The sequence below is a fragment of the Dromaius novaehollandiae genome, chromosome 11, assembly GCF_036370855.1.
Source record: "Dromaius novaehollandiae isolate bDroNov1 chromosome 11, bDroNov1.hap1, whole genome shotgun sequence".
NCBI lineage: Eukaryota > Metazoa > Chordata > Aves > Casuariiformes > Dromaiidae > Dromaius > Dromaius novaehollandiae.
This window is the reverse complement of record NC_088108.1, coordinates 2,435,587-2,463,483: the sequence shown is the minus strand read 5'-3', so window position 1 is coordinate 2,463,483 and position 27,897 is coordinate 2,435,587. Positions and strand designations below refer to the sequence as shown.

General features: G+C 50.0%; 1 long non-coding RNA gene across 1 annotated transcript; it reads left to right on the top strand.

Moving 5' to 3' along the window:
- LOC135329528 (uncharacterized) lies at nt 1-27,205 on the top strand. Its single transcript, XR_010390961.1, has 3 exons — nt 1-219; nt 8,807-8,876; nt 26,663-27,205. It is a non-coding gene; the product is annotated as an uncharacterized LOC135329528 (long non-coding RNA).
- Nucleotides 27,206-27,897: the final 692 nt, after the last annotated feature.

Here is a 27,897-nt window from a genome sequence, read left to right as displayed (position 1 = left end):
AGGAGCAATGGGAGCAAGGGAGTGCCGTGGCCGTAGGAGCTTGTGTCTCCCTGTGCTGGAGCTCTGAACTCACAAAACTGCAGGGGCAAGTGAGCGTGGCAGGGCTGGCACTGACTCCAGGCACCCATGGAGGAGCCATACGCACATGCAGCTTAGCTCAGGCAACACAGAGCTCTCTGCTTTGCAGGAACTACAGTACTGTCTCCCAGCTCAGCAAAGGTCAGTGAAACCTTTTTTGTTTCTCAAAAGGGGTGGAAGGTGGCTCCAGATTGAGGCAGCAGATAGTGGAAAAGCACATGCTGAGGGCTCCAGGGCATCTTCTTGTTTGCTAGAAACTTTCAGGCTCTGATGCAGACACCAGCAGGGATGCCCACCTGGCAGGTATCTGCACTTGGGTAGAACCCTGTGAGATTAAGCTCTCCTCTGAGCTGCTGGAGCTTTCACGTGGACAGATGTTGGTCCTGCTCACAGTGTGGGAAGGGAGCATGTGTCGGTGTGCATGGGGGTATCATTTCCTGGGGCTCCTCAGAGCAGGGTGGTGGTGGGGCACACACCCATGCCGGCATGTTGCAGGCTCTCCCACAGTTTGCCACCCAGCCAGCCAGAGGAGGCCATGAGGGGCTAGCTGGAGCAAATCCCCTCTGTTTGACACTAGCAATTGTGTCCTGTTCAGATACTAACTCTTTTCGGGCAGAAAGGCATGACCTACCACAACAAACCATTCTGGTCATGACTTTCAGGTGCAGGGAGAGTAGGCTCAGCACGGCTGCCTGTGGCTTGCCCCAGTCTCAAGACCAGTAGAGATGCTACTTGTGTGGGGGTATTTGAACCTCCAGCTACCTGTTGGCAGGGTGCAGTTGGAAGATGAGTCTCTGGAGATAGGCAGTAGGGTCAGGAGCTGGTTCTGGCTCTGCCCTCCATTCGGTCACAGGCTGTGCTCTGCTGTGCAGTGCAAGGCGGGGTGTTAAGTTTTGGTGTCTGTTGCACCTTACCATGGGGTTGCAATAGTCAGAGGCTTTGGCTGTTGCTGTGGCATTGTATTTTTCTGATCAGGCAGATACCTGGGCTGCACATTGGCTTGGGTCATCAATCTGTCCCCAGGGCAGCATCTCCCCGCCTCCACCCTCAGGATGCTCTGGGTGCTGCATGACTATGTGATATCTCACACCCCTGTACCTGCCATGGCCAAGGCCAGCATGTGCTCTCCCCTGAATTCTCTCCAACCCACCTGCCGCAGTGTCAGCTCATCCCAATGGCATATGGCCTCAGCCTAAAATCCATGGTCTCAGCCGTGTGGTTGAATAGCACCTCTCTCCACTGCTTTGTGACAGCAGATCCTGAGCCCTGTTTGTAGCACAATGTGATTTTCTTCTGTACAGAAATACCCCTAGCTTCTCTGTGGGGTCGAGCACCACGGATGTCAATGCACATTGCAGTCCTAACCCCATCTTGGAGGTAAATGAAATAGTTCACAGGAATGTGAGACCAGCTTGGTACTCCACCTGTGGGGAACACCTCTGCATAAGAACAGTTAAAATAGCTGTGATGGGTGGGGATGTGCTGCTCACTTGTGAGCAGAACAAGAACTCCTGTTCATCCCATTCCTGCTGTGGTACTGCTGTTGTTATTCCCTCACCTCTCAAAGCTGGGGTGACTGGCCAGGGAGCACATAGGGAAACAGGCACCACATGGTGAAAATTGTGAGTGATCAATGGGACCTGCCTAGAGAAAGACGTCTGAGCTGTCCGTGAAATCCCCCACAGTAATGGGTACTTCCTGCAAGCTCAGAGGAGGGTCTCATGCAGGGAAGGACAGAGAGGACAGAGAAATGGCATTTGACAGGCTCCTCTATTCCATACAGACTGGGGATGTGTGGTCCCTAGATCCAGTCCTGCTGTGATGATGGTCCAGAGCCCTCTGGATTCAGCTCCGTCCCAGAACAAGCACATAGTCATCTCCATAAGACATTTCCTCCTCCCACCACTGACAATTAATGCATAGCAGGATCAGGCCTTTTCCCCAGGTCTGTGAAGAGGGGCTGCCCTGGCAGGCCCAGGAGAGGGGACACCAGAATGGTGCCATTGAATCAGGAGGGTTGCACAGTGTGTTCTGCTTAGACTAGATTGTACCATCTTCAGTCTACATGCAGTTAATCCTGCTTGCAAGAACACAGCCACGTTGGATCCATTCCCTTGTGGCTGGGAAAATCTGAAAGGCTCATGTGCCCCAGAATTAGCAGCCTTCCAGAACTGAATTTCTACTGAGCAGCTGGCTCCCAAACACTTAATCCCTCCTCTGCATCCTAGAACAAGCACAGCTCAGACTGTGTGAGCTTCCCCTCCTGGCCAGTCTCATTGCTGGGTCAATGTGTTTCATGCATACCTCTGAGCAAACAGGGACATCTCTCCCCTATTGCAGGTGTCTGCTCCCTGCACACCACAGAATCAGCTGCATTTGCAGCTCAAAGAGAGATAGCATACACATAGCAGAGCACAGCTTCTAGTGCTCGTTTCCTTGCCTTCAAACACCTGCCCCGCCTGGCAGGGCCTTCTCTCGGTGGCTTTCTAGGGTACCTAGTGCTTCTGGGTGCTCTGCCCCAGCTTCCACCTTGGACAGTTCAGGCCCTGTGGCTATGTTTTGACCCGTCAATACTAGTAAATGGAATGAGCCCAGGACTGTTCCCTCATGCTGAGGCCGCTGGCTCAGGATGGGCCATATCCATGGATTAGACAGTGTCACCCTCCCACACTGCATCCAGTGCTGCTTTCCCCGGCACGCTGCATCCGAACTGCTTATGGGGATCATCTCTGCCCCTGCTAACTCCTGACCCATGCTTCTGATTTGCATGGTTCAGCCTAGCTAGCTGGAGCCAAACCAAGCCAAGGAGAGTGCTAACAGTATACTAGCATGCAGTACCTGTGCTGCTGCATTTGATGGCATAGTAGTTATAGGCCAGACTCATGCCACCCTAATGAGACTGGCAATAACAGTGGAGGGCGATGTTTGTGACCAACTGCTTCTCAGGTGCATGCTCAGGCGTCCCATGCAGTGGTGCGCCAGGGTCAGAGAGGACAGGTCCTGGCTTTGCACCCAACACACACCCAGACCCAGACAGGACTTTCAATAGGCTGCCTTCTCTCAAGAGCAGAACAGCATGGACACCAGGCCAGTGTCTGGCATGGCACGCAGGTTGGGTGCAGGCAGTACAGCCCTACAGAGCCTCACAAACCTCGTGGAGATGTAGGTTTGAAGGTAGCAGGTGGGTCTGGTCATACTGCTACCCCGTGCCTGGTCTGAAGACTTCTTGTGCCCTGGCAGGTAGCCGATCAGTGGGAGGGGAGGTCTGCAGGATGCATGTGGAGTGTGCCAGATAGGCGGACCAGCTCTCTAGGCTGAGAGAAAGATGGTTTGAACCCTTAGCCCAGAGTCCAGCCAAAGGGGCAAGCATGGGCAAAACCCACTCTGCCATGGCTGGGTTGTGAAGGGGAGGAAGGCCCGGGGCTGGGCACATGCACACTGCAGCAGCTCGCAGGGTGCCTGAGACAGCTGTAAGCGCTCCGCAGGGGTGTATGTGGCCAGGGATGAACGCCGTGCGCAGCCCTGGGGGTTTGTGGGGGGCAGGATCTGCCGGGCTGTGCTTTGTGGGCCCAGGGAGCTGGCAGTGCAGTTCTGTAGTGTGTTTTGGGGGCTCTCGTAGCTCTGCATCTGCTTTCTCCCCCACTCCCCACCGCCCCATCCTGCCTCTGTTCCAATTCTGTCACTCTCGGTGCTGTTTGAAGTTGGCTTTTCCAGGGTGGGTTGTCAGATTAGATGCGGTTTGAAGCAGAAGCTCCTGACACACTATTAGTGCACAGAGATGTGAGGAAGTTTGTAGGAGCCTGGGAGCTGCAGAGTGATGCTATGATAAGCAGCTTTCGAACAGGCAGCGGGGGCAGGACTGTTCGGGAGCAGGGAGATGGCACCTTGTGAATGCTCAAACCCAACCATTCTGCTCAGGTACCATGTTGGCTCCAGAGCAGGATCTAAGTGCTGAGGGTGCAGAGAGAGGCTGGGCTGGGGCACATGAAGGATCTGTGTCATCCAGTTCTCCCCATAATATATACAGCAGTGGGCACCCACACTGGGAATTGGTCCAGAAATTGGAGCAGAGAAGAGCAAATCCCAAATACTGACCTCTCCGCATTGCAGGCTTCAGGCAAATCCATGGTGCTGAGATGGGAGCACTTACCCTGTGCCCATGTCATGCCCTCACTGCTGGGGCTGGGGGCAGATGAAGGGGACAGCTTTGCCATAAAATCAGCCTTGGAAGCAAGGAGCACAGAGAGGCACTGGGTCTTCTCCTACTGTGCTGAAATCTGCAGCAATGAATATTTGCTTGTCTTATTTATGTCCTCCCATCATGCAACACTGCCTCCCCCGAACAAGGAACAGTATGTAACAATTCCCATCATGTTGCTCTTACAAAACAGAGTGGCTCCAGGAAAAGTGGGTCAGTGGAAGGGTATGTTGGTGCTGGCACCTCACTTTCTTGGCTGTAGCCCACAGCAACCAGTGGTCCCAGCATCTTCTGGCAGGCAGAGCCAGTGTATGACTCCTCTTGGGACAGAGGGAGGCACAGAGGGGATATCAGAAGCACTGCAAGACTCAGATTAATTGCAAGTTCAATGACTGTGCACATGAATATTTAATTATCCTCGTATTTCATGAATATGTATGACATGCAAATGCCAGTGGGAGCAAGCAGTGAGATGCAGCTCAGGCACAAACACACAAGGAATACAGACAACAGCAGGCAGAGCTGCCTGCTCAGGGCTGGAACCCTTGGGGAACCACTTGCCCCTGCAGTCTGGTACAGTGGGACCACAAACAAAAGGAGATATGGGACTGTGGGAGATAACCCGGAGCTGCCAGTCTCCTGGCACTGGAATGCCACACTTCCCCTGGGGAGGCGGTGAAGAACCAGCCCTGTCTATCAGGCAGTGCAGAGCAAACTGACTCTGGGCATGTTTGGATCATCTGTGTGACTAGGCATGTGTATGTGGGGTTGTGTGTGTACATATTGGTGTGTCCTGCTGAAACGTGTGTCTGTTATGTGGGAGTGCGTTTGTGCTGTGCAGCACGGGCTGGTTCCTCTTGGCAAGGAGAGGGGAGGAAAAGTTCAGCACTTTCCTCTTGTCTCAGGCTGTTTCCCAGCACCCCATTTAGGATATGACCTCTCAAAGGGCTCCAGAGATGCCCAAGGTCACCAGCAGCCAGTGGAGGCCATGTGTCCCAGCCAGGAGGCTGCAGTGGGCTGGAGTCCAGCTCCCCAACAACTTCCAGTTCAAGGCCTTGCAGCAAGAGACAGTTTCACGCCCAACTGCATCTCAGGTCTGCAGCTTGAGAAACTTTGTCAAAGGGACTAAAAAGCCATAATGCAGCAATTGAATTTAAACACTTCATATCAGCAAAGGAGGTTGTCAGCACCAGCCTTCAAGACTCAACAGGATGTGGAAAGTTCCTCCTTCTTCAGGGTTGTCCAGACATCTGATGGCAATTTGGAGGCCAGGCATCACAGGGGTTAGAGCAGAAGGGTGCAGGGAGAGCAGACCACTCGGCACGAGAGTTCTTAGTCCAAACACATGCTCTGAATTGGCTAGATCTGGACTTCTGCATCTCTTAAGTGCCGTGGCCAGGAGGGCACTTGTGGGACTGTGCCAGGCTCCAGTCCTTGGGGGTCTACCCCACCTTTGATAAAGCCACCTGACACGAGTCTGCCATTCATTCAGAAAAAGTGCTGCTGATGGGCAGAAAATAGAAATAGTGATGAGAGCAAAATAGAATTAAAACATGAGAACAGTAATGGTGCAAATACCCATGCTCTGGGGTCAGTCTAAAACTCCTTTTTGTTTTGACCGCTGAGTTATGCAGGAGGAGAGTCCTGGAGCTCTCTGAAACCAGGGGGGGGTACCTGTGAGGAGCATCCAGATGTGTGCACCAGCATGGCTTTGATTCAGAAAGTTTCATAGCTGTGCAAGGTACTGGAGCTAGGTCTGCAGGCTAAGAGAGTCTGGCAGCAGCCAGTGCTGGAAAGAACAGTCTATGTATGCCCCAGAACTGGCTCCATCCAAGGACTGTTTGGGGCTGTGCCTGGCGTCTGTTGCACTCCCAGGCCGTGGAGAGCTGTGACAGCCAAGGGAAGCAGGCTGCTCCCAAGGCAAGGTGTTCCTATGCAAGGGGTCTCTGATGCTCTTCCAGATGGAGCACTTTCCATTTCAGAGGATGGTTCCAGCAGGTGGGAATGCCAGCCAGGACCTCTGAATGGCCCCCTTGGCATGGACCCAAATCACTCTGCAACTCCATGGGGAAGTGAATACAGCCTACAAGTCTCGACACTACACCTCTACCCTGACCTGCAGCTTTAAGCTAGTCCACAGGCCAATGTCCTGGCCAAGCCAATGTCCTGGCTCCTGCTGGCCGTGGGGGCTCTGCTCCCTCAGCTATGGAGAAAGCAGCAGTCCTGACAACGTCTGGGATCTTGAGGGGAAAAACTGCCTGCCCAGGGCACTGGGACACCCTATAGCCCCTGCTCTGCATTGCATGCCTCTTCCAGCCATCCATGGCTATGATAGGGAAGAATGTGGAGCTATGGCTGGCAGGGAGAGTCTTATCTCTAATTATCATTGCAACTGCTATGATGATTAGTTTTAGTGGGGTCTGGCTGCGAGAGGTAGTTACCAGGGTGTTATATATCTGTCAACACAGCTCTTTTTATGACATGTAATTACAGCACGAAATAGCTTTCTTTTCTTTTATTTTGGCATTAGGAAAAGCTATTACAATGCAGGGATAAGACTGCTACTTAATTTCCCCATAAAGAACACTCTTAGCAGCGATTGGTGGCTCCCACAGCATGAGGGATATGGGGGCCATCTGACAGCCAGACCCCCACCTCCCAATGAGACCATATCGGCGGCCCAAGCGGAGCTTCACTGGGTGCACAGCACCCCTGACAATGTGCCCCTCAGGCAGGCCCATTGACTGCCACCTCTCTACCATGGGTGATGCTGCTTTTCCCAAGCTTTCATAAGAGAGGCTCAAGAAGAACAGAATATTCTGTCTTGACTTTTCTGGAAGGATTATTTTGGTTTAAAACAACTTTTCACATCAAAATATATAGAATGTAGACTACCTGGGATTCCTCCCAAGGAAGAAGCAAACATCCCATCTGCTCTGCCCTGGTAGATGAACTCCAGCCTCAGCTTCAGGGTAAATGTGATGGTAAAGAGTCAGTCTCACCTCCAGGCCCTTGGCAGGTGGGAGCTCATGCAGGAAGCAGCCTGCTCCCTCTGCCCCCTAGTCCTCCTATTGCAGGAGCTGGTGAACAGAAGTTCTACATCTGGCTTATCCATCACCCCAACATTTTGCAAACCTTGATCTGATTGTCCTCAGCCTTCTTTCCAAATCATGGAGTCCATGCCTCTCTCATAAGGCTCCATGCACTCCCCTGGACTCCCCACCTCCTCTGCCTTCTGGAGATGGGGCATCCCAACCTGTGCACGGATGTCCAAGTGTGGGTGCACAAATGTTTTACACAGCAGCTAGATGACACTCTCCATGTTGCTCTCAGCATCCTCTTAGATGATGTCAGAGCCTTTTACTGTTTTTTCTGGCTGCTGCTGAACACTGAGCTGATGATTTCAGATCACTGTCAGCAATGGCTCCAAGGTCTTTCCTGAGCTGTAACCACGGGTTCTGAGTTCAGCATCATATAGGCCTGACTTAGTTTTTCTCTGGGTGCATTTAAGGATGCCAGCCAGGACGGGAAACTTACTGACTTTCAGTTGTCTACATGGTTTAATATGGCCCATGCAGTTACTTCAGTTTGATCTGCCTCTTCAGATCGATCTGCTACAGTGTCCCCAGCAACTTCATCACAAAGGATTCACTGACCTGCTCTGCTGTGGCCTTATCCTCAAGCACCCATTACCCCTTTGCCTCCAACTAGTCCCACCGATTCCCTAGAAAGCCTCTTGCTTTTGATGGATTTCCCAATTTTGATACTGTTTGGACCATTTCTTTTAGTTTTTTGACAGCTTTTCTCATTTTCACATAGTTTCCTTTCCTAAAACTGAATATTTGTGTGCTGGATTTATTTGGCCTGCACTCTCCCTCTGTGGCATTAAATCTAGTTGTATTGTGATCACTGTTAAAAAGCAGCTCACCCACTAACACAGCTTCAATCAAGTCCTGTGTGGCATCCCGGACCAGGTCCAGAACAGCATATTTTCTTCTGGATTTTAGACAGTTTTGTTTAGGAAGCATCATTTGTGTCTAAGAATGTCTCCTGACACGGCATCAGTCAGATCTGTACAGAGTAGTTGAAGTCTCCTACTGTTACTTTACACCTTAAATTGCAGGTTCTGTAACCCTGCTTAACTTTTTCAGATCATCCCTGTCATTATTGGAGTCTGAGATTTTCCCCCATCCTGCCTGGCATTGCATGTGGTCTGGTTTTCCCTCCTTACTTACTGTGGTAGCGCTGTTTCCCTGCAGACTTTCCAGAGGCACATGGAACTCTGATCACATCCACCGCTAGATCACATCAATTCGAACCAGGTGCTCTTCTCCATGACCTCTAGTTTAAATACTCCTCTAGGACTTTTGTAGTGCCAGCTATTCTTTCCTGTACCTGTCCCTCTCATTAAAAGGTTCTCCAGGTCCTAAGTTGCTAAATCCGTCCTCTCTACTCCATCTTCTCACCCATGCATTGAGGATGCTGGATCTCTGCCTGTCTCTCAGGCATGTGACATTGGCTGTATTTCAGGGAAAGACACCTTGCACCCAGCAAGCAAGTCACCATGAGGTCCTCCTGGATACCACAGACCCAGCAATCTGTAAGTCTAACATGCCTGCTTCCCCTTCTTCATAACCCCAAAGCTCCCATCTGCTGCAAGAGCACCCTCAGGGCAGGAAGATGCTGTGGCCTCAGCCAGAGGGCAGGTCTCCCCTGAGAGATTAGACCTCTCCTTCCCTGCGTCTTATACCCACTAGCAGTAGAGGGGTGCCCCAGCACAGGTGGGGTCACTCTACAGCATCTCTATGGTCCTCTTCTCCAGACCTCCCTTTCCCTAGGCTGCTCCAGTTCAACCACTCCAGGGAATGAGTCTGTTCTCAGTGCTTGGAGCACCTTGTTCCTCATATACACACAAAAAACCCATCTGTTAGGTTATTAGATATGTTACATCTTGCAGCATAGACACAGTAACTCCTGCTCTCCTGCAGCGCTTCAGCCTGCAGCTAGAGGTGGATTTTAGGAGCTTTTGTCAGCTTCATTTCTTCTTCGAAGGACAGAATGTGATTGTTCTCCTTTTGCCTTACTCTACCTTCATCTGTGCACAGGCCTGCCACCTCACTCTCTGTTCCCCTGCCAGCCACTACACACAGGGATGGATATGAAAGATGTGGCCCTGTAACACTCATCGGTAATTGCAGGGCAGCTGTGAGTATGACTTGCTCATGGAAATGCAGGTCAGATTTTGATATGTTTGACGAAGCAAAAGCACACGTCACAGAGGCCACATTGACCTAATTGACGGTTTGGCCTAGATGGGCTGAGGCCTATCATCTTGTAGCATTTAAACACCTAGCACAGACAAGACAAACAAGGGGGAAGCAATATACTTGGTACTGCTTACTTCTTCTGTTTTATAACCCAGGATGTCTGCATGGAGGCTCCACTTGCTAAAACCACAGGCACATGCCCTCTGCCTGCACACAGCGTGGCTGGGTGCATAGCTCCCAGCAAAGCTGGCAAGTGCCTGGGCCATGCAATGGGCCTGACATGGGAGAGGAAGATAACTGTCCGTGCCTCGAGGTCCAGCTTGGAGATGAGCACTGCAGAAGAGCTGGGAGGTCACTGTTGGAACAGGGGTTAGTGTGTCTACTGTGCTTAGCGCAGGCAGCCCTGAGACTCCAGCCGCTTTGGGGGAGTCCCAGCAGCCTGTGGGACCAAACTCAGAGGGGATGGTTTGCAAAGCATTTCTGTGATCCATTACATGCAGGGAGATACCTCAAACTCCCTCTTTTTGCTACTGCTGCCCTCAGATCTCTCTGCCCTTTCAGAGAGTGATCTGTGGAAATGCTCAGAGGCAGGGCATGCCTCACACACATGGAGTTGGAAACTCCCAGGCACTGGACAGAGCTGAGGGCTGTGCATGGCTTTGGTGGAGCACTAACTGAGCCATGCATTAGCTGCCACAGGGTTGTCTCTGCCTGCTCCAGCAGCTTTTAGGTTGACTTGGAGTAAAGAAGTGTCTCTTATTTATTCATGTTATCAGTTTAATGTGGCACCTTTCTAAACCTAGCTTGACTGAATATTATTAATAAGAAGCTCTGGATTATAAAATGCTCAGGGACTTTCTTATCCAAGTTGTGATCTGTTCAACATCTTGCATTCCTATACTGGCTCTAGCCACATTGCAGGATCATCTGCTGGGAGCCCGACCACATGACCCATTTCGTCTGTGCTATTAACATGCAGTTTTGATTAATACTGGCTGAGTTCAATTCCATAAAGCCTAATTCCCTCTGAAAGTTCAAAATGGAACAGAACTTCCTCATCTCCAGAGGAGGGGAGGCAGAGACATGAGTCTGTGTGGGGCTTTCTCCTCTCTTCCTCACACAACCAGAATTTGAAGCTGTACCCCCAGATGCCGAGTTCCCATCAGATGCCGTCAGCTTGCCAAAGCCTACTTTGCAGGGGAACATGCTTGGGCAGCACTTTGCTTCCTATAATCTGCTCAAGTTTCCCAGCGTGCCCTCTCGCCCTCTATTACAGTATGAATTGTCTGAAATGGGAGCAAGGGCTGCCCAGTGGGTGCAGTGGTTGGAGAGTTTAGGAAACTGCACTCACCCAGCTGAGACCCCTGCCTTAAGGGAAGGGTGTTTCACCTCTGAAATGCCAGTCCTGGTCCACCTTAGAAAGTAAATTCAGGGCTCCTTTAGACCATCATCTCAACTTTTATAATGGCAAAAGCTATCTAAGATAAATTTTGTCTGTGCTCTGGATGTGGATGGTCACCTCATTTGACCTGTCTGACAATCCTGAGAAGGAAATCTGTCCTGAAACATACGGAATTTGTGTTCACTGTGCAGTGAACACAATCAGCTCCTCCCTTCCTGGTGAAGACAAAGGCAGTGACGACCTCTAGAAGTGGGAGATCACAGATGAGCTTCTGTTCCATGTCCTTGGATGTGATCTTGAAAGGAAAGCTCTGCTGCTAATCAAAAACATGGTCTTGGGTTTGTCCCAGGTCCAGACATCTCCCTGAAGCTGAGAAAACTCTTTTAGTAACATTTCATCCTGGGTAATCCATCTGAACAGACAGAGGATTAGGCAAACCTGCCTTTCTAATGGGAAGGTTTTGTGAAACATGAGCTTTGAGCCTAGCCCTACACTCTCACACTCCAGGGTTTCTGCTTTCACTCATCTCTGTTGGCTTTGCACCCCTCCTCAGATACCTAGGCATGGGTATGGAGTTTATATTTTAATGGTCTCAGGGGATCTACCTTTACTCTGTCCCGCACTCAATAAATTCCTATTTTATCTCCCTTTGCTACCCTGATCTTAGGTGACACAACTCGGCTCCAACTTCAGCCAGGGCACTGAGGAATCTATAGAGCCCAAACCCTCCACAGAAATGCCTCTAACGGTGCTCCCTGGAAGCCCATGACCCTGCAGTAGAGCAGCTCCAACGCATGCAGTGCAGCTGAGATAGCCCTAGCACCAACATTTCAGTGGGACCAGCATAGGTGATACCAGACCAACCCTCCAAGCCAGTGTTCCAGCCTTTCTGGAAGGGGGACAAAAACCGTCACATGGTGCTTCTGAATTCCCAGGGCAAGCTCTGTCCTTTCAGAAGGCCCAGGGCACTGAAGACAACAGCTGTCATGTTTATTCTGTTTCTACAAGAGCTTTCTCTTGCTGTGGAGACCTTAACTGATCCTATTTGTCAGTTCTCCCTTGCATTTTCAATTGAACATCTGGCAAAAGAGGAAGGACACCATACAGCTCCCTCCTTCCTATTTTATGGCCCCATGTTTAGGCTCCTCTGTTCATTCCTTGCTATATCCAGAGGGTCACTGCACTCTCCCCTACTCTGTGATATCTGCCAATCCTGCACTTGCGTGCCAAAGGAGAGAATGGGCACACAGAGAGGGACATGCTGTGGGGTCACCTCCTCTCTGCCCAGGCACTCTGTGACTCACAGCACTGGAGCAGACAGGCCCCTGAGAAGCATGCATCCAACTCTTAGCTTCTTGCAAGAAAGGCTGGGCATGAAAAATAAAAGCAACCAATGCACCCAGGGAATTAGGTCTGCCCACAATCACTTTTGAACCAGCTCTGTGATGGGATCAAGTTTTGCACTTTCGTGCTTGCACATGGCCTCCCTCTCACACACACCAGAGCTGGCAGCCATTTGCCCCTCATGGAAGGGCTCAGACCAGGGTACAAGGCCGTTCCCAGGCAGGGGTGGTTTATTGCATATAAATCATTTCTACCCATCTTGTCATTAAAACATGGAAGGTGTTCAGCAAAGGCTTCAGCTCAGTTTGCCACAGCAGAGCAAAAGCGAAATGAGACTGGGGCAGAGAGGGCAGCCAGAGAATGACTGCCAGCTCTTGCACATATTGCAAGGCCAGCTTTGCCCAGATGATGCCTCACACTGCACAAGGGGAAGGGAATATTTTTATTTTATTTATTTATTTAGATATTTTAACTACCAGGGAAGGGACATGCATAGTACCTTAGCCAGTTTTACAGTGCTTGTCACTTTGACATGGGTGTGTGCTGGGGAGGAGACATGTTCCCATGCACAGGGAGTGTGTGGCAGAACAGGGGGCCAGTGTGTGGGAAGGTTGTGAGGATCTGCACAGCTGCGCACAGAGGTGTGTGGAACTGGGTCTATAGAGTGCCTGAACCTGCTGGGAGGTAGAGGCCCAGGACTGGCAATTTTCCTCCTTCTTTCCCTTTTGCTATCTGTACCATTCCAGTTCTGGTCCCTGTGGAGTGTGCTGCCTCTGCAGCAGCTGTGTGATGTTTTATTGAGGCCTCATTACAGGGGTGGGCTGATGTGAACAAACTCTCAAGCTTGTGGTTCTCTGGCAATCGTGGGCACTTCAAGCTGGAGCTGCTGCTGGAGATCTGTGTTAAAAAAACAAGCTCCTGGGCAAAGCAGGGCAGCAAGGCAAGCTGGCAAATGCAATTACTGCTGACAGCTTCTCCAAGCGAGAGCATGAGAGAATTGAGAAAGGCTTAGAAGTCCTGGACAATTTGTGATGGAAAAATCCCAGGCTCTGAAATTTCGAGGTATGTTTAGCTTTAGATATGTTCAGTGCTCAGCTTATAGGCTCAGAGACTCACATCGACTCCTAACAGCCAGTCTGCAAGTCTCTTTTCTCCGAAGAGACGGAAGAGCTGTCTCCGGTTAATCTGTCCAGGCATGGTCAAACTAGCTTCAGAGAAGGTCTCAGTTCCCCTAACGGGGCTTGAGGCAGAGAACCGCTTCTCATTCTCCCCCTAAAATTGTTCAGAGAAACAGCATTTAGTAACCAGCAAGGTTTAGAGTACCTTTTTGGGAGCCCTGCCTCCCCCACCCTCCCCGAGTTAAAAGCAGCCAGTTCAGCACAGTTAAAACCCAGATTTTCTTCCTGATAATGATCACTGGGCAAGGTGAGCCCTGGGAACACTGTTTGCAGTATAAGCAATGTTTTCATTGACTGCATGGCTGTACCTTAGTGTGCTGAAGGTGCCAATTAGCAGATGGCTGGGAATGTGGCAGCTAATGTCTGGTTCCCGGTTCCAGTCTCTGACCCAAACTGGCCCAGACTTCCAGGCCATGAGCCCAGCTAGGCACTCTAGGTCCCAAATGGAGCCATCTGTGTTCTTTTCAATTTCTGATCCTGAGAAGGCTCTGGCCTTGTTATTCTCCATTGGCCAAAGCCTGGAAATCTTGTGGCAGTGCCCTGTTTACATGCAATGTAAAGAAGCTCACATGGGCTTTGGTCTCGGATGATCAGCAGGGGAACACAGTTCTGGCCTGGATAGAGAACTAATTTGTGTGTGAAAAACTGGCTGGACTGCAGTTGCTGCTGCAGCTAGTACAGTTTAAAATCATTATTGAAGATGATGTGCAATATGGTGCACTCTCAGCAGTCTGGTAGATGATAGCGTTAAATTTGGGGGGCAGTGGACACACTGGAGTCAGGGCTACTCCTCAGATGGGCCTTGCCAGGCTAGAGAAAAGGCTTGGAGAAATGGGCAGAGGAAGGGATTCCTCCCATCTGTTGGGCATGTGACAGACCACATCCGACCACTGGATCCATTTTGGTGGTCCACAGCCCCAGACAGTTCTATTTCTCTCCCTAGTCTTAGCCCATGCGATGCCTTGGCCCTGCTGGGGCGGGCTACCCTGCTGGTCCGCCAGGCAGTGATGGCTAAGTGCTCTGGGATCTCACCATCCCTCCATAACACCCCAGTTCCAGTTCCAAGAGCAGCTTGGAAAGCAAACATCAGCAAGTATCCCATAAATCAGGCTGTGAATGAAAAAGAGAGAAGCTGAGTTCAAACACTGCCCATACACACAACCCAGTGTGCCTTCTGATGGTGTTCCCCCAGCAGCTGTCTGGAAAGGGCACAGCCTTGGGTCCATCTGGTATTTGCTCTTTTCAGAGCTCAGCTACAAGGGAGACACTGAGAGCCATAGAATTAACCCAGCTGCCACGTTTTCAAGTTGGAAGTGGGCAGCCAGTCATTCCTGGAGAAATTAGCAACCTCCTGCAGCAAGAGATAGCATTGACAGTCACCTAATCCCTCCTTGGACAGGGATTTATCATCCACAAGCACTGAACATACCTCTGCCTCGTGATGGAGTGAACATGAAGAGGGAATAGCGGCACAGGGGAAAGTGGGAGCCAATAACACAGTGATAATGGAGTTGGTGTGTTTGTGCTTGCAGCCAGCCCTGGACGCATTGCTGGCCAGCAGGGACAGCAGCAGAGGCTGGCCTTTCACTCTGCTTTCATTTTGTGGCCAAGCATGTGGTGAGGACAGGGAGCAAAGTGCTGATGCACTCCCAGGATCAAAAGAGATCTTCTGTATCTTGGTACAAGTCTGAGTTTCATATCCATCAGTGCAATTAAAGGGGGGAGAGAGAGAGCGAGAGAAAGAGAGAGAGATGTTAAGAGCTAGTGCTTTTCCCTAAAACTTTTCCAGAACAAAGTTCTCCTGGTACCCCAGACCCAGAGCACAGCCTATTCAGTGCATGGGTTTGAAAGGCCCCAAAACAGCTGTGGGACAGGGAGCCAGCCTGCTCCAGTGCTGCACACACAAAGCATGTATGTCAAAGCCCTGCCTGGACATGGCCTCACCAAAATAACCCATAACTCAATGGTGACTTACACAGGTCACCATCAGCCCCCACCACAGCAGTTCCCCATGCTTGTGCCCCTTCCCTCTCGTGTCCTGGGGGCTGGAGGGGAATCCACAAGGCACTCCATGCCTGACAAACACATCTGGACTCCCAAAACATTTTGCCATCTGTAGAGGAAGCACAGGTTCCAATTCTGATATCCCACAATAAGCTGTTAACACACCCAAAAATGCATGCTGCTGGAGTGCCTCATTGGAGCAGCAGGTCAGGACTTCTGAAAGCAAAAAGTATACACAGACAAGCCCTTCCCTGCACACTGTCACAAGCCGCATGGCCATGGGTGGCACACAGCACTTGAGACACACACACACACTCAAAATACGCAGCTCCAGCATGCACAGGCATCTGTGCAGCTCACAAACAGAAATGATCCCACATGTGCATATGAGCATTTACTCCTGTATCCCTGTATCAAGATCTAGCCGCAGTCCCATGGGTTTATACATATATACATATGTGGGTCCAGCAAACGGAGGCCCTGTGAAGGCATGTCCTCTTTGAGTACCAAATACATGAAAGCCAAATTTGCCCTTCCTTATGGTCTGCAACTCTGGTGTAAGTAGCAGGACAGCAATGTTGGCTGCAGCAGAGTTTGCATGAATATCTATCAGAGCAGAAGGTCTAGCCCCTTGCTCATAATTAGCTGATAGCACAAGGGCAACAGTATGGCTTGAGTTTATAAATTTGCAAAGCACCAGTTAGATTCTAGAGCTGAGCTCCAGGAAATGACCTTGTCAATATGCAGTCAAAAGAATGAACATTATAGACAAGATATAAATGGTATTTAACAAGGATGGGTCCTTTTATAGGGTCCAGAGAGTACAAACTGATTAATTTTAAGTCTGTCCTATTTTCTCAGCATGAGGTAGGTAGTTACTTTTATCCAATCAGTGGGAGAATTCATTCCAGCAGAGAATCACTGGTTTTATGGCTCAACATGATTCACAGTTGCGCAGGTGGTCCAGGCTGGGAGTTACGCTTGGCATGGGGCAGTTCATCCAGTCACCTGAGTCTGGCAGCATGATTGCCTCAGAGATGGTGTCACTGTCCTCCTGTCAAAGCCCTCCTGGCTGTGGGAATGGTGCTGCTAGTACAGCCCCAGCACTACCCAGCTCTGTGTTCTCCAGCTGGTTGCATATGGGACCTGCAAAGCCACCTTGGCAACAGGGCCTGGAACCCAGCAGGGACACCGAGGGTTGTATCTCAGCTTGCAGAGACCCCAGCGTAGGAGTAAGCTTGCTTTACATCACACGCATACAACAGTCAGCATGTGTGGTCTGCACACAGTTACCTAGTGCCCTCGGAGAGACCCTGAGGATTCCCAGTCGGCCCTCGGAAAGGCTGGCATCCCTGTCCCTCCTGCATCATGTCTGCCAGACCCACGCAGATATCTGATAGCCCAGGGCTGTGTGTGAGGCCCTTCACTACACTGCAGAGTCCAAGCCAGCCTGTTACACCTCCTTTATCAGCATCCTAGACAAAGGTGGGGGAGAATTTCTTGGCCCCACACCATGACAGACTAGCTGATGGCCCACTCTCCAGTGACAGTAAAGCATAAGCACACACAGACACTTGTTGGATGAGACCAGTTTTACTTGGAGGCATCTGCAGAGCCTATTGCACTGTGCCTTGCACTAGCAGGGATCCCTTTGCCTGGATATCCCAGCCTGCCGCTGCCTGGGAGAAAAGTGGGTGACATGAATAGGTCAAGGGCATTAACATAGAAGGCTGCGGAAAGGGGTAAGCACACATCTCTGTGAGCTCAACAGTAGTATATAAGGACAATGCAAACCAGCAAGGATGCCTCGTGCATTTATTTGTAAGCTATCGGTTATCAGTTATTTGGCCTCCCTAATACGTTTATCGCATTTGAGGTCATTCTCCAAAGAATGGGGGGTGGGGGAGGGGGACTTGTCTGCAGGCACTCTGATGGCTGTGTTGCTTTCCCCTCTCCATCCCCATTTGAAAAGGATTAGTTTAAGACATCAAAAGCACTTGCTTTAAGTTAGCGTTTGATGTTCCCTCAGGCTAGTTTTATTTAAGCTTACAAAGGAGGAAACAGCATATAGCATTGGCCCATTGCAGTCCAAGCCCTTGAGCCTTGCAGTCTCACTAGAAAGCATGTAGACTGAACAAGATCGGTTTCAGCTACGTCTATTAAAGGATTGACAGAGCAATGTGACAGCTGCAATGAATCTCACGGCTTCTCGTCAGTGCTGCTAACTGACTGAAATGCCTTGCCACGCAGACAGCCCATGGGTCTGCTGCTCTTGCAGCTTCTGTGGGTTTTTTGCAGATCCCGCAGTGCTTGTCCATGACATGCCTCGACCCATGTGCCCTGTTCAGGGTCTTTTGGGAGGGCTTCTAACAGATCTTTATCAAAAGGGCTTTTAGATTTGGTTTCAATTTCTCCGTTGCTTTTGCCAATATACAGTAGGCAGTGCCAATGTTGAATACATTTCTTGAATTCTTTTAAAGATTTTGTTCCCCTGTGCTACCCAGAACTTAACTGTAATCCTCCTTTCTGAAAAATGTGCTTAATATTTCCAAACCTAGCCTACCCTCAGTACTTGGCCTCTGGGATCCCGTTTCCTCCTGATGCCGTACCATGCACATCATTTGTAGACAACAACAGGCATTCAGAGGGAAATAAATGACATTGTTACAGTTCCTCAAATAAGAGGAGTTGCTCCACAAATGATAGGATTATATAATCTCCTTCAAGGTTTAAAATCAACCCAAGACATTGTCACCAAGAAATGGGCATAAAGAGGAAAAGACATTTTGATCTATAGAGCAGATGCATAGCTTTGGTTTTGAATTAATGGTTTGTTTGCATTGGGAAGTTTGACTCATATCTAGCTCTTCTCTTTCTGTAGAGCCACATTTGGAAAGGGCCTCTAGATTTCACTTCCAACTAGTGTACTTCCAGCCACCCCTGGTTCTCCCATTGCCCCAGTGGCGTGTGCTTGTCCACTACCTCACACCAGCTCTGACTCTTCCTCAGGCCCTTTGCAAGCATCCCAGTGTGCTAACCCTCCGGCACAGCAGTCATTTTGCTTTGCTGGGCTACGCTTTTAGCAGGATTTCTGTGTTGAAATGGCTCAGGAAAGGCCCAGCCAGCCCAGTGACAGCGAGAAGCCGGAAGCATGGTTCCTGGCAGCCAATGCACTCAGTCTTGTGCAGCCACTAAAGGTCTGAGCCTGTAAAGCCCTGAACATTGCAAAGCAGCACAAACAGGTATGACTGCAAAAATCAGCAGTCCTGTCCTCACCCTAATCCCATGGAAAGGCTTGTGTTGCCTTGCAAGGAATCACCACCAGGAGATAAAAAACTTGCCTTTAAAAACTTGCCATTAAAACTTGCCTTTCCTTTTTGCCTGACTAAGTTCAACCCAAATCCTTCCTAAGTCTGTTTGTTACACAGCTGCACAGACATTTATACCAGTGTGAGGGACAGGAGGATGCTGGGGCAGGGACAAGACAGAAGACCATTTTTGCAGCAGTCACAGTGGCTTGAAAGGAAATTTCTGGCCTAAAACAAGATATTGGAGTTTGCTTCTACATTTGAGTTTCACCATGCGGAAGCTGGGAGGAAGGGCAAATGTTTGTGGCCTGCCCAACTTTTACAAGGTCTGGGTTAATAAATAAATCAACATATCGCTTTCTAGCCCCGATCCTTTCAGCACTCTGGTTTGCTATGTTTGCACCAGTGAAATGCAGGAAGCAAACGGCTTTGCACCAATGGGCGACCAGATCTCCTGCATGCCCAGTGCAGTGGAGCCCTTGGAGAGAGAGAGGGGAGAGGAGGAGGGTGACTGGGACTAGATTCCACCTCTGGGACTCTCCTACCACCTGTCCTGGTGGCAAAAAGAAAGGAGGGTGGATGCACTGTATCCTGCTGACCTCTGCTCTAGAAGAGACCGGTGGCCCTGGCAGGTCAGTGAAATCCCCACTGCTGTGAAGAAGGGCAAAGAAAGACCAAGGGGCAGAGAAGGCTTTTGCATGTATCATCGTCCTGTACCCAAGGTCTCTTGGAGGTCTCTGCATCTCACATGGCAGCAGGAGCAGAGGGTTAACAGAGGACAGCAGCCAGGAGACAACACAGCTCCTAGGCACCTGGCACCATAGCCTGGGGGAAAGGGGGCAGGACCCACTGCCATGGGGAGAAACAAGGCCTCCCTCCCTAGGGCTGGGAAGGGGAAGGAGCTGTCAGTATTATGTGGGATGGAGAGCTGGATAGCCAGAGCTCTCTGCAGTCCCTGAGTCTTGGGCCAAAAGGGACCATCCTTACGTGTGTCATCACACATTGCTGAGTCAGACCCACACACTGGGGTGTGAATTAGGGCACTGAACTGGCCAAAGCACTGCCCCTCTGCCTGGGGCCCTGTGAGTTTGCAGGACTGGGCTAGGAGGGAAGGTGACAAGCCAGAGCAGTGACCAGAGAACATGCTATAGGTTATGAGATGACTAATTGCATGGTGGCACGGAGGAGTGCAGCACAGCATGTCTGGGGAAACATAGTCCTCCTAAGGGCCCTGCCTCAGTGGTACGGGATGCCCTGCTGAGCTTTGCTCTCAGGCCCCCTGTGAACATGCCACAACAGTTTCTCTGTTGCTAAAGCATTAAAAGAGAACAAGCGCAGAGCGGTCCTTCAGCATGTAGATCCCAAGTGCAAGGAAGGAGGTGTTCCCCACCATGCCACTCAGAGGCACTTGGCAAAGACCAGCTGGTGCTAGGGTTGTAAACAGCCAACCTGCAACACAGGTAGTTGAAGCAGCCTGTACTAAGGCAGCTTGGGCCCAGGGAGCTCACTGCTGGGACTTGATCTCTCCAGGCAGGGGTGAAGGAGAAAGATACTCTCCCACAGATGCCAGTTGCATTTCACAACCCCAGATCTTTCTGCAGAGCTGTGCTTCCTGTCCACTGCTACCAGCATGCTAACAACCCTGGCGGGCCATGGTTTCCAGGTCTGCCCCACAAAGCTGGAGCCTTAAGAGGCTGCTGGCATCGTATGTGCAAACCACTATGTTAGATGTAAATTCAGTTTAAATGTGAAGTTAAATGTAACAGAGCCCTGTCAAACAGAACTGACATCATTTGCAATTGGATGACAAGCTGGGTTGACAAATGTCTGCACTCGCTTTACCTCTTGTAAGGGTTTGACTTAGTGTGCGCAACTGATTTAAAAGTTATTGCTATATAAAATCACTGTAGCAAAGACCAAATGGATTAGATCTTGCCTGACTGACAGAGCTCGCCTGTAAGTCAGAGATCTTTGCACTGTGGGGATACTGCAAGGGGATGCCGCAGAGCTCTCTTCTTGCCTCAGTGCTTCCCAAATTCTCCACCAGTGAGCTGGAAGAGAAAAAGAGGTACTTTTTCTGGGAAAATTTCAGGCTGCTGGAGACTTAAATAATGTCAGAGACAAATCAGGTTTACAGCATGCTCAAGAGCCTGAGGTATGCTGGGCTTGCTGGACAGCGTGGCTTCAGGCTCTGCTCTGCCATGGGCTCCTTTCTAGAACCCAGCAGCTTCCAGCTGCTTCTGTCTTTGCAGAAGAGCCAAGATGCACATGCACGTGTGTAGACAGGAGGCTGAGGTGTTGGAAGAGGCTGAAGAGCTGATCACAGGGAGGCTGGGCCTTGTCAGAAGGATTCATTTCTGTCTGCACAGCAAGCACATGGCAAAATTACTGTGATAGGGCATGACTGCAGTTTGCTGCTGCACTGACTGCCTGCTTTACCACTTCCATTTTGCATCAGTCTGCATTTTTGCCTTTGCTTGCATCCACACTGTCAGACTCCCCTCCCTAATTTTCTTTCCCCAATGGATAACCATGAGAAGGGGCCCGAGGGCTCATCTCAGCTAGAGGAGAACAGACATGGCTCAAGGATTACAGGACTCCCCAGAAACCCATCCTCCAAAAAACAAGAGCTGCATGGCAGGGAGAGGGAGCAGAGATGCTCCCTGCTCCAGCAAATCACACCCTGGGGGGAAGGAGCAAGCAACCCATACAATCTTAGTACAAGGAAAAAGGTCCTGCCACCTCTGTGAAGGGCCCAACACATGAAAAGAGCACCTCTAGCCCCCAGCATTGCTGCATTCTCCCACAAAGGTCTTTAAGACCTTTTATTTAGAGATGCAGAACTCAGCAGCTGACCTGACTGTCCCAGGAGGCAGCCTGGAGCATCGTTTGCAGGACTGAGTCACACTGCTGCCAGGGCAGCTCTGTGGGGAGTTGAGCTGCTCAGGACAAAGAAAGTCACCTGCAACTGCAGTCAATGGCAGAGCTAGAAAAATCTTTCTTTGTTTTAGCAGTCCAATGCCTCATAACTCCCTGTACTTCAGCTAGCAGAGGTCTGCCAGGGATTATTTGTAGCATGAGATGCATTAATCACATCCTGCAGCACCATCTCTGCTTTCTGATGGGAGCAATGGAACTATGTCAACAGGAAAGCGAATTACGTGGTGAGTAATGAACAGACACTCCTGTCCATGCTACCCATCTTCATACATTGGTGTGTTCCTACCAGGAACCTTCCCTAGGAGGTTCATGAACAAGTCCCCCACCTGTGGGGACAGTGCAGACCAGAGTGGGTCACCATGCATCAGGCCCAGGATAGTGCCAGCAGGGAATTTCTGGGTGTGTACGGCCACACCATGGGACAGTCAAATCCCCAGTCACCAGCTAACATCACAGATGGGACATTCTTCATTTTAGTGGCTCACAATTCGGTCATGCCTCGGGAGCTCTCTTGGCATTGCAGGCTTGAATGCCTTCTTCCCATAATTCCATTCAAACTAATTCACGATCACAAACTAAACAGGAAAAAAAATGCCTCTAAAGAAAAAAAAAAAGAATAAAAGCATGTCATGGAAAATAACACCACAATGCAAGGAGAGATTATCAGTGGAACAGTTTGCTCTTCTAATAACTTTCTGAGCTAGTATCCTCCTTATATTATTTCCCCTTCTTCGCACTCTAAGTATCTCATGTATGATCACTCCTCTCACCTGAGAGTAATTCAGTGTCAGGATTTAAACAGATACCATGGTGATCTCTCAACATTCCCATAGCATCACACCCCTGGGGTTCTTTCACCCTGGGCGGAACCTCCACTTTTCTGCATTGAATGTGCTGTTGCATGACATCCAAGACTTGGCTGAGAATATGAATTTACTTATTATCATCAAGTGATAAACAAGGTATCAAGTAATTACAATAAGTCAGCTGAGAAGACTAAAGCCCAAGAGTCATCCAATTGCCTGTATACCTCCACTTGGCTATTCCTGTGGCCTGTGTCCCAGTACATGCTCTTGATCTTTTTCACTTCTACACCCTTTGTAAGTCCTGCAGCCACAGTGTGATCCAGGATTAGTTGTTGGCCTTGGAGCCCTGGGGGCAAGAACTGCTAGATGGTTAGAGGCTGTGGTGGCCACAGCACTGTTGGGAACTTCAGGGCAACCAGGGGCAGAGGGCTAGGGATCCTGCTGTCTTCACCTGTGCTCGTACAGACTGCCACCATCTTACCACTCTGCCACCATCGCAAGATGCTGGATCAGTGATCCTATGACAGAGAGGCTAAGTGAGGAGCAGCCCTTCCCATGGCAGGCAGAGGCTGTCTAGCTCCTGGCCATGTTCAAAGGCAGCTCATGTACCTTTGGGAACGAGTGCCTCTGGGAACCACTTTTCCTCCAGGGCAGCATCACCAACTCCAGAGCAACATCCTTGTGAGAGGACAGAGACAAACCCTCTCTTGTAGCATACAGTGTTGGGAAAAGATTGGGTATATGATCACGCATTGGGGGAGGAGGAAATTGAAACAGGATGGGAAACTATCCTAGCACCCAGAAAGGAGGTGAAGTGCTCCCTCATGTGACAGGGGCATCCATTCTTCTATCCTTGGCCACTTCGCACAGAAACCCTTGCACAACAGGCGGTAACGTGCGGCCAAGCCCCAGGCCATGCTATCCTGCTGAGACCAGCCTCTGTGAGCATCCCCAGACAGGACCTGGGCTGTGGCACACTACTTACACTTACAGCTGACATGAAGGGCTGACCCAAAGCCTATAGTCTCATAGGCAGCATCAAGGCAGCACTGGGATGATGACAACTATGTACACATGACAGTAGGTAAGGAAGAGTTGTGCTGTGCCAGAGCAGGAGTGAGAAGGAAGAGATTTGCCCCCAACACAGCCCAGGTGAGCCTGCAGCTGGGTAGGAGTAGAGGTGTAGAGCAAGGGGAGGCATCACAGGGCAAGGGAACACCCAGAGAAGGGGTCAAACCAAGTCCCAGCAAAGACAGGCTGGTAAGATGGATAGTAATGGATAGGAAAGGCACAAGAAATAAACCTTGGAGGAAATGGCTGGAAAGAGGAGAGAGAGGACAAGAAATGCAATACAAGTGGCTGACAGTGGTGACACCAGGAAGCCTGTTTTCCCTTGTACTTGCCTGCCAGAAGACCAGTAGCAGATGGCCAGAGAGAGGGCAAGCCTGTGATGCTTTTCCCTGGTTAAACCTCCTGGTCTCTGGTGATCTGTGTCCCCAGAGCTCACTCTGTCCATGCCTTGTGCCAGGCCACAGCTGAAAAACAGCAGGCCACAGGGAGACCGAGCTGACCATTACATGTGAGGGCTGGGGTTTAGCACAGTCCATCTTTCAAAGGGTGAGGATGCAGGACTTCAGCTGTGTTTCTAGGTGTGAGCAAGCAGTGGGAGTGCTGGCAGCATAAACCAGCTTTCCTGCTGCTTTCTCAAATCATCAGAAGGGGAGCCACTGACACTGGGAAAACTGGGGAAGGTTTGGGCAAACTGCTGGGGTGGGAGAGATGGTGATGCTCTGGATCTACTGTCTGTATACCTCTGGTTTTGTCTCTCCAGCTTCAGAGCAATAAGGAAGTTTAGTTGACAGGTGAAGGCAAGACATGTGGTGGCAGAATAGAGAAGAAGCCTTTTGCATTCACATCTTATGGGTTAAATCATGCCTGAGAGTCTTCAGCAAGCCTCCATTCACACTGGGCATAGCAGCTGTGTGCCTTGATCGATGAATTGTTGACCTAACATCCTGCACACCCCATGGCCTTTCTTCAGGGATGGAGCAGCAGGCACCTCTTGTGAAGGGCAATTAAGTATCTGTCAATACCAAAATTGTCTCTCCCTGTAGAAGTGCACAAATACCATTGTTTGCAGCTCACGCATCAGAATAGTTAGCTGCCTGGGTGACAAAGGGATGTGATGGAAAGATGTGACAAATGCGCAGGACAAAGGCAGCCGTGAACTTCCCAGATAACTGAGTGTCTTTCTGGCTGCTTCTTCCTATGGACAATGACAGATTTAGCCCTTTCATCAGGATCTGTTTTAGAGGCTGGTCCCTGGCTTGGCTCCTGCTTGGCTGTGAGTGGTCTAAACCTTGGGGCCACTCTAAATTCAAGGCTCCTCAGAGCTTGGCATTGCAAACACTCCAAGGAAGGTGAGAGGATGGGGTTAGCCCAGCAGCAGCAGTACTGGTCATATAGTCCTCATCTTCTCTGCCTTTGCTCACTCCTGTCCCTGCACTGAATGAATCAGACTGACCAAGTGAGACAGCTGAAAAATAATTCCTCTCTTTTTTTTTTTTTATTTTTTTCGGTGGGGGGGAAAGAGGAGTATTTCTCAGTAGGGATTTTTCCCCCACTCTGGTTCACTGTAACACAATGCTTGTCCCCACAGCTGTGGAAAATGACCAGTGACAGAAGGAGAACGGACTCCTTGAATTGTCACTGAGGCCACTGGAGGTGTATAGCCCAGCCATGCCAGGAGAGCCAGGGCCGCTGGCTAGCTGCCGGTGTGATCATCCCTCATCATTTCCTAGCCACATTGCCCTCCAGTGTGTCCTTCAAACTCCCCATGCACCAGTGTTTCACCAGAAACGGGCTGCAGAGAAGAGTTTTGCCCAGCTTTTTCTGTGGCTGCCTCCAGCCTGCCCCACACCCAGTCGATAGCCCTCCCGTCTAGGCAGGAAAGGTTGCAGCTGGTGCCGGATCTCCTGGTGCAGCCCATGTGGTACGAGACTTGCCTAGTGATCCCCGTGCCCTGGGATGGTGCTGTTTTCCTTCCAAGGCCAAGGCAGTTTGCGAAATTAGCAGAGAGGCCAGGAAGGGATGGGGGCACTCCAGGCAGCAGACGGGGGGACCTCCATACAGGCAAAGCCAGCCACCTCCCTGACTGACTGGCACAGCCCAGGATGCACTGGGACCCTGGGGAATTGCTGTCTGGTTTCTTTAACAGCCAGCCTGGAAACATAGGGAAATTTAAATGTACGTGATTTGTTAATGGCAGCATCTTTCCCCTCATTGCCCTTGCTTCATGCCAGTCACAGGTTCTTTGCCAGCCAGCTCACTTTCTCTCAAAATGATTCTCTCAGCACATTTTATTCATTTTATTTTTGTTATATTCTATGGTCCAAAATAATCCATGTGAGGTTTAATTTCCCATCAGCTCCTGCAGCTCCAGAAGCTCAGTCAAGGTGCAGGTTGGAGTGGAGTGGTCGACATTAACCTTTTCATCCCCAGAACTGACTCTGTCCAGAAACATTAAACCTGAAATTAGTGCAGAGGGTTAAGCTCATGGCTGTGCAATCATTGACCTATTTGCTAAAATGAAAAGCAGGTCTCCAGGCCCAAAAGACCCTTAGTACCCTGGCTTAAGTGAGAATTTATATAAAACTCCTGCTGCAGGTTGGTGACTGCTCTGTGCAAAAATCCCAGCAATGCAGGTTTCCTGGGATGTCTCCCTGAGAAACTAGGGGTTAAAGCAGGTAGCTGTGTTGCTTACATGTCCAGAAGGCGACAGGGATGTGTATGCAAGTATGACCTTCCAGCAGTGGGGAGCAGCCTCTTTGCTTACTTGGAAAAGCTGGAAAGTATGAGCCAGAAGCAGTCTAAAGGCTCGTGGCCTTGGAGGAACACGGGGTAAAGTCCTCCAAGTGGACAAGGAACACAGACTAGGAAATGCCAGCTCCTAAAGCACAGCTACATAAAACCAGGGGCTAGCAGACAAACTGATGTGCAGCCTGGTGCTGGTGAGGTGAGAGGGCATGAGCACGTGCAAGACTGAGTGGGCGGGGAGTCACACAGGACAGTCCCTCCACTCTACCATTTCCAAAAGGCATGTGAGAAACAGCAACGTTTTGTGTACTGCTGTTCCAGAAGCTCATCCTGTCCTTTACCAGAACACCCTAAAGAAGAGAGATCTCTGCCACCACGTGTTGAACAGCCAGAGTCAAGAAACCCAACCCAATGTGATGGCCAAACAAGGCATCCTGGGCATCCTGAGGGCTACCTTTGCCATCACCAAAAAACAGCAGCCTGCAACTGGAACGGGATGTGTCCAAGTGAAAACAGAGTTGTGTCCAGTAGCCCCAGTGGCCACACCTCACACATTTCTGTGATTGGCATGGAAGACTTTCTGCTTCCGAGCTGCAACTGAGTAGTTGTCCTACTGCTTTTCCCTGGGAAACCTGGATCTCACAGGTGCAGGGAGACCTGTGAGATCAGATTTCCAATAAAACTTCTCTCTGAAAGATCTCCAGAGAACTGTAGATTTAAAAGAGGTGGATGAAGATGGAAGTCCCTGGCAGGTCCAAACAGGAGACAAAGCACATGCCTACTGATGTTCACCTGAAAATGGGATTTTTGAATTCTTATTTTGGGTCAATTTGCAGAAAAGGCATACTGAATGAATAAGTGTTGAATAAAATGCTTTGTTCCACTGGACATAAATGTTTTGGTTTGTTACCCAGAGAAGCTTGAGGATCTCCACCTTTGGAGGCTTTCAAGCCTTGGATGGACAGAGCCAGGTTGCCTTATTCTAGTGCTGTTGATAGTCTGCTCTCAGAGGGGAGAGGTGGACTAGGTACCTCCAGAGTTCCCTCCCCACTAGCACCGTTGTGAATCTGTGTGATTTCTGGCATGTTTCCAATAGTTTTATTTTTAAAAGAATTTGAGAATGAAAAATGGGTCTATCTTGGAAAATGGAACCATTATCAGAATGGTGGTTTAAAAGGAGTCAGCAGAAACATAATCATAAAAAAGATGTTAAAATTAAACCACATTAATTTTTTTTAGCCCTGAGTATTGGTACCTTCCTACTGCATTGGGAAGAAGTTGCTGTGCCCATGGGAAACAAGAAGTCAGCTCTTTCATGTCTGAATGGAGGGGAAGCACCAGCAAGAAAATAGCAACACAAGTGAGGAGGAAATTCAGTTTTAGACTCAACTCCTACTTCACTAATCTTAAGTGTTCCTCCTAATTTAAGGACATGTAAAGAAATACAGTTTTAATTGAGTGGATCCCATTAACAGAGATTAAAACAGTATTCTTACCAGGCTCTTTGTGTGCAGGAGAACCGTTCCCCGTGATTCCCTTCCCAGCAAGGAGCCACT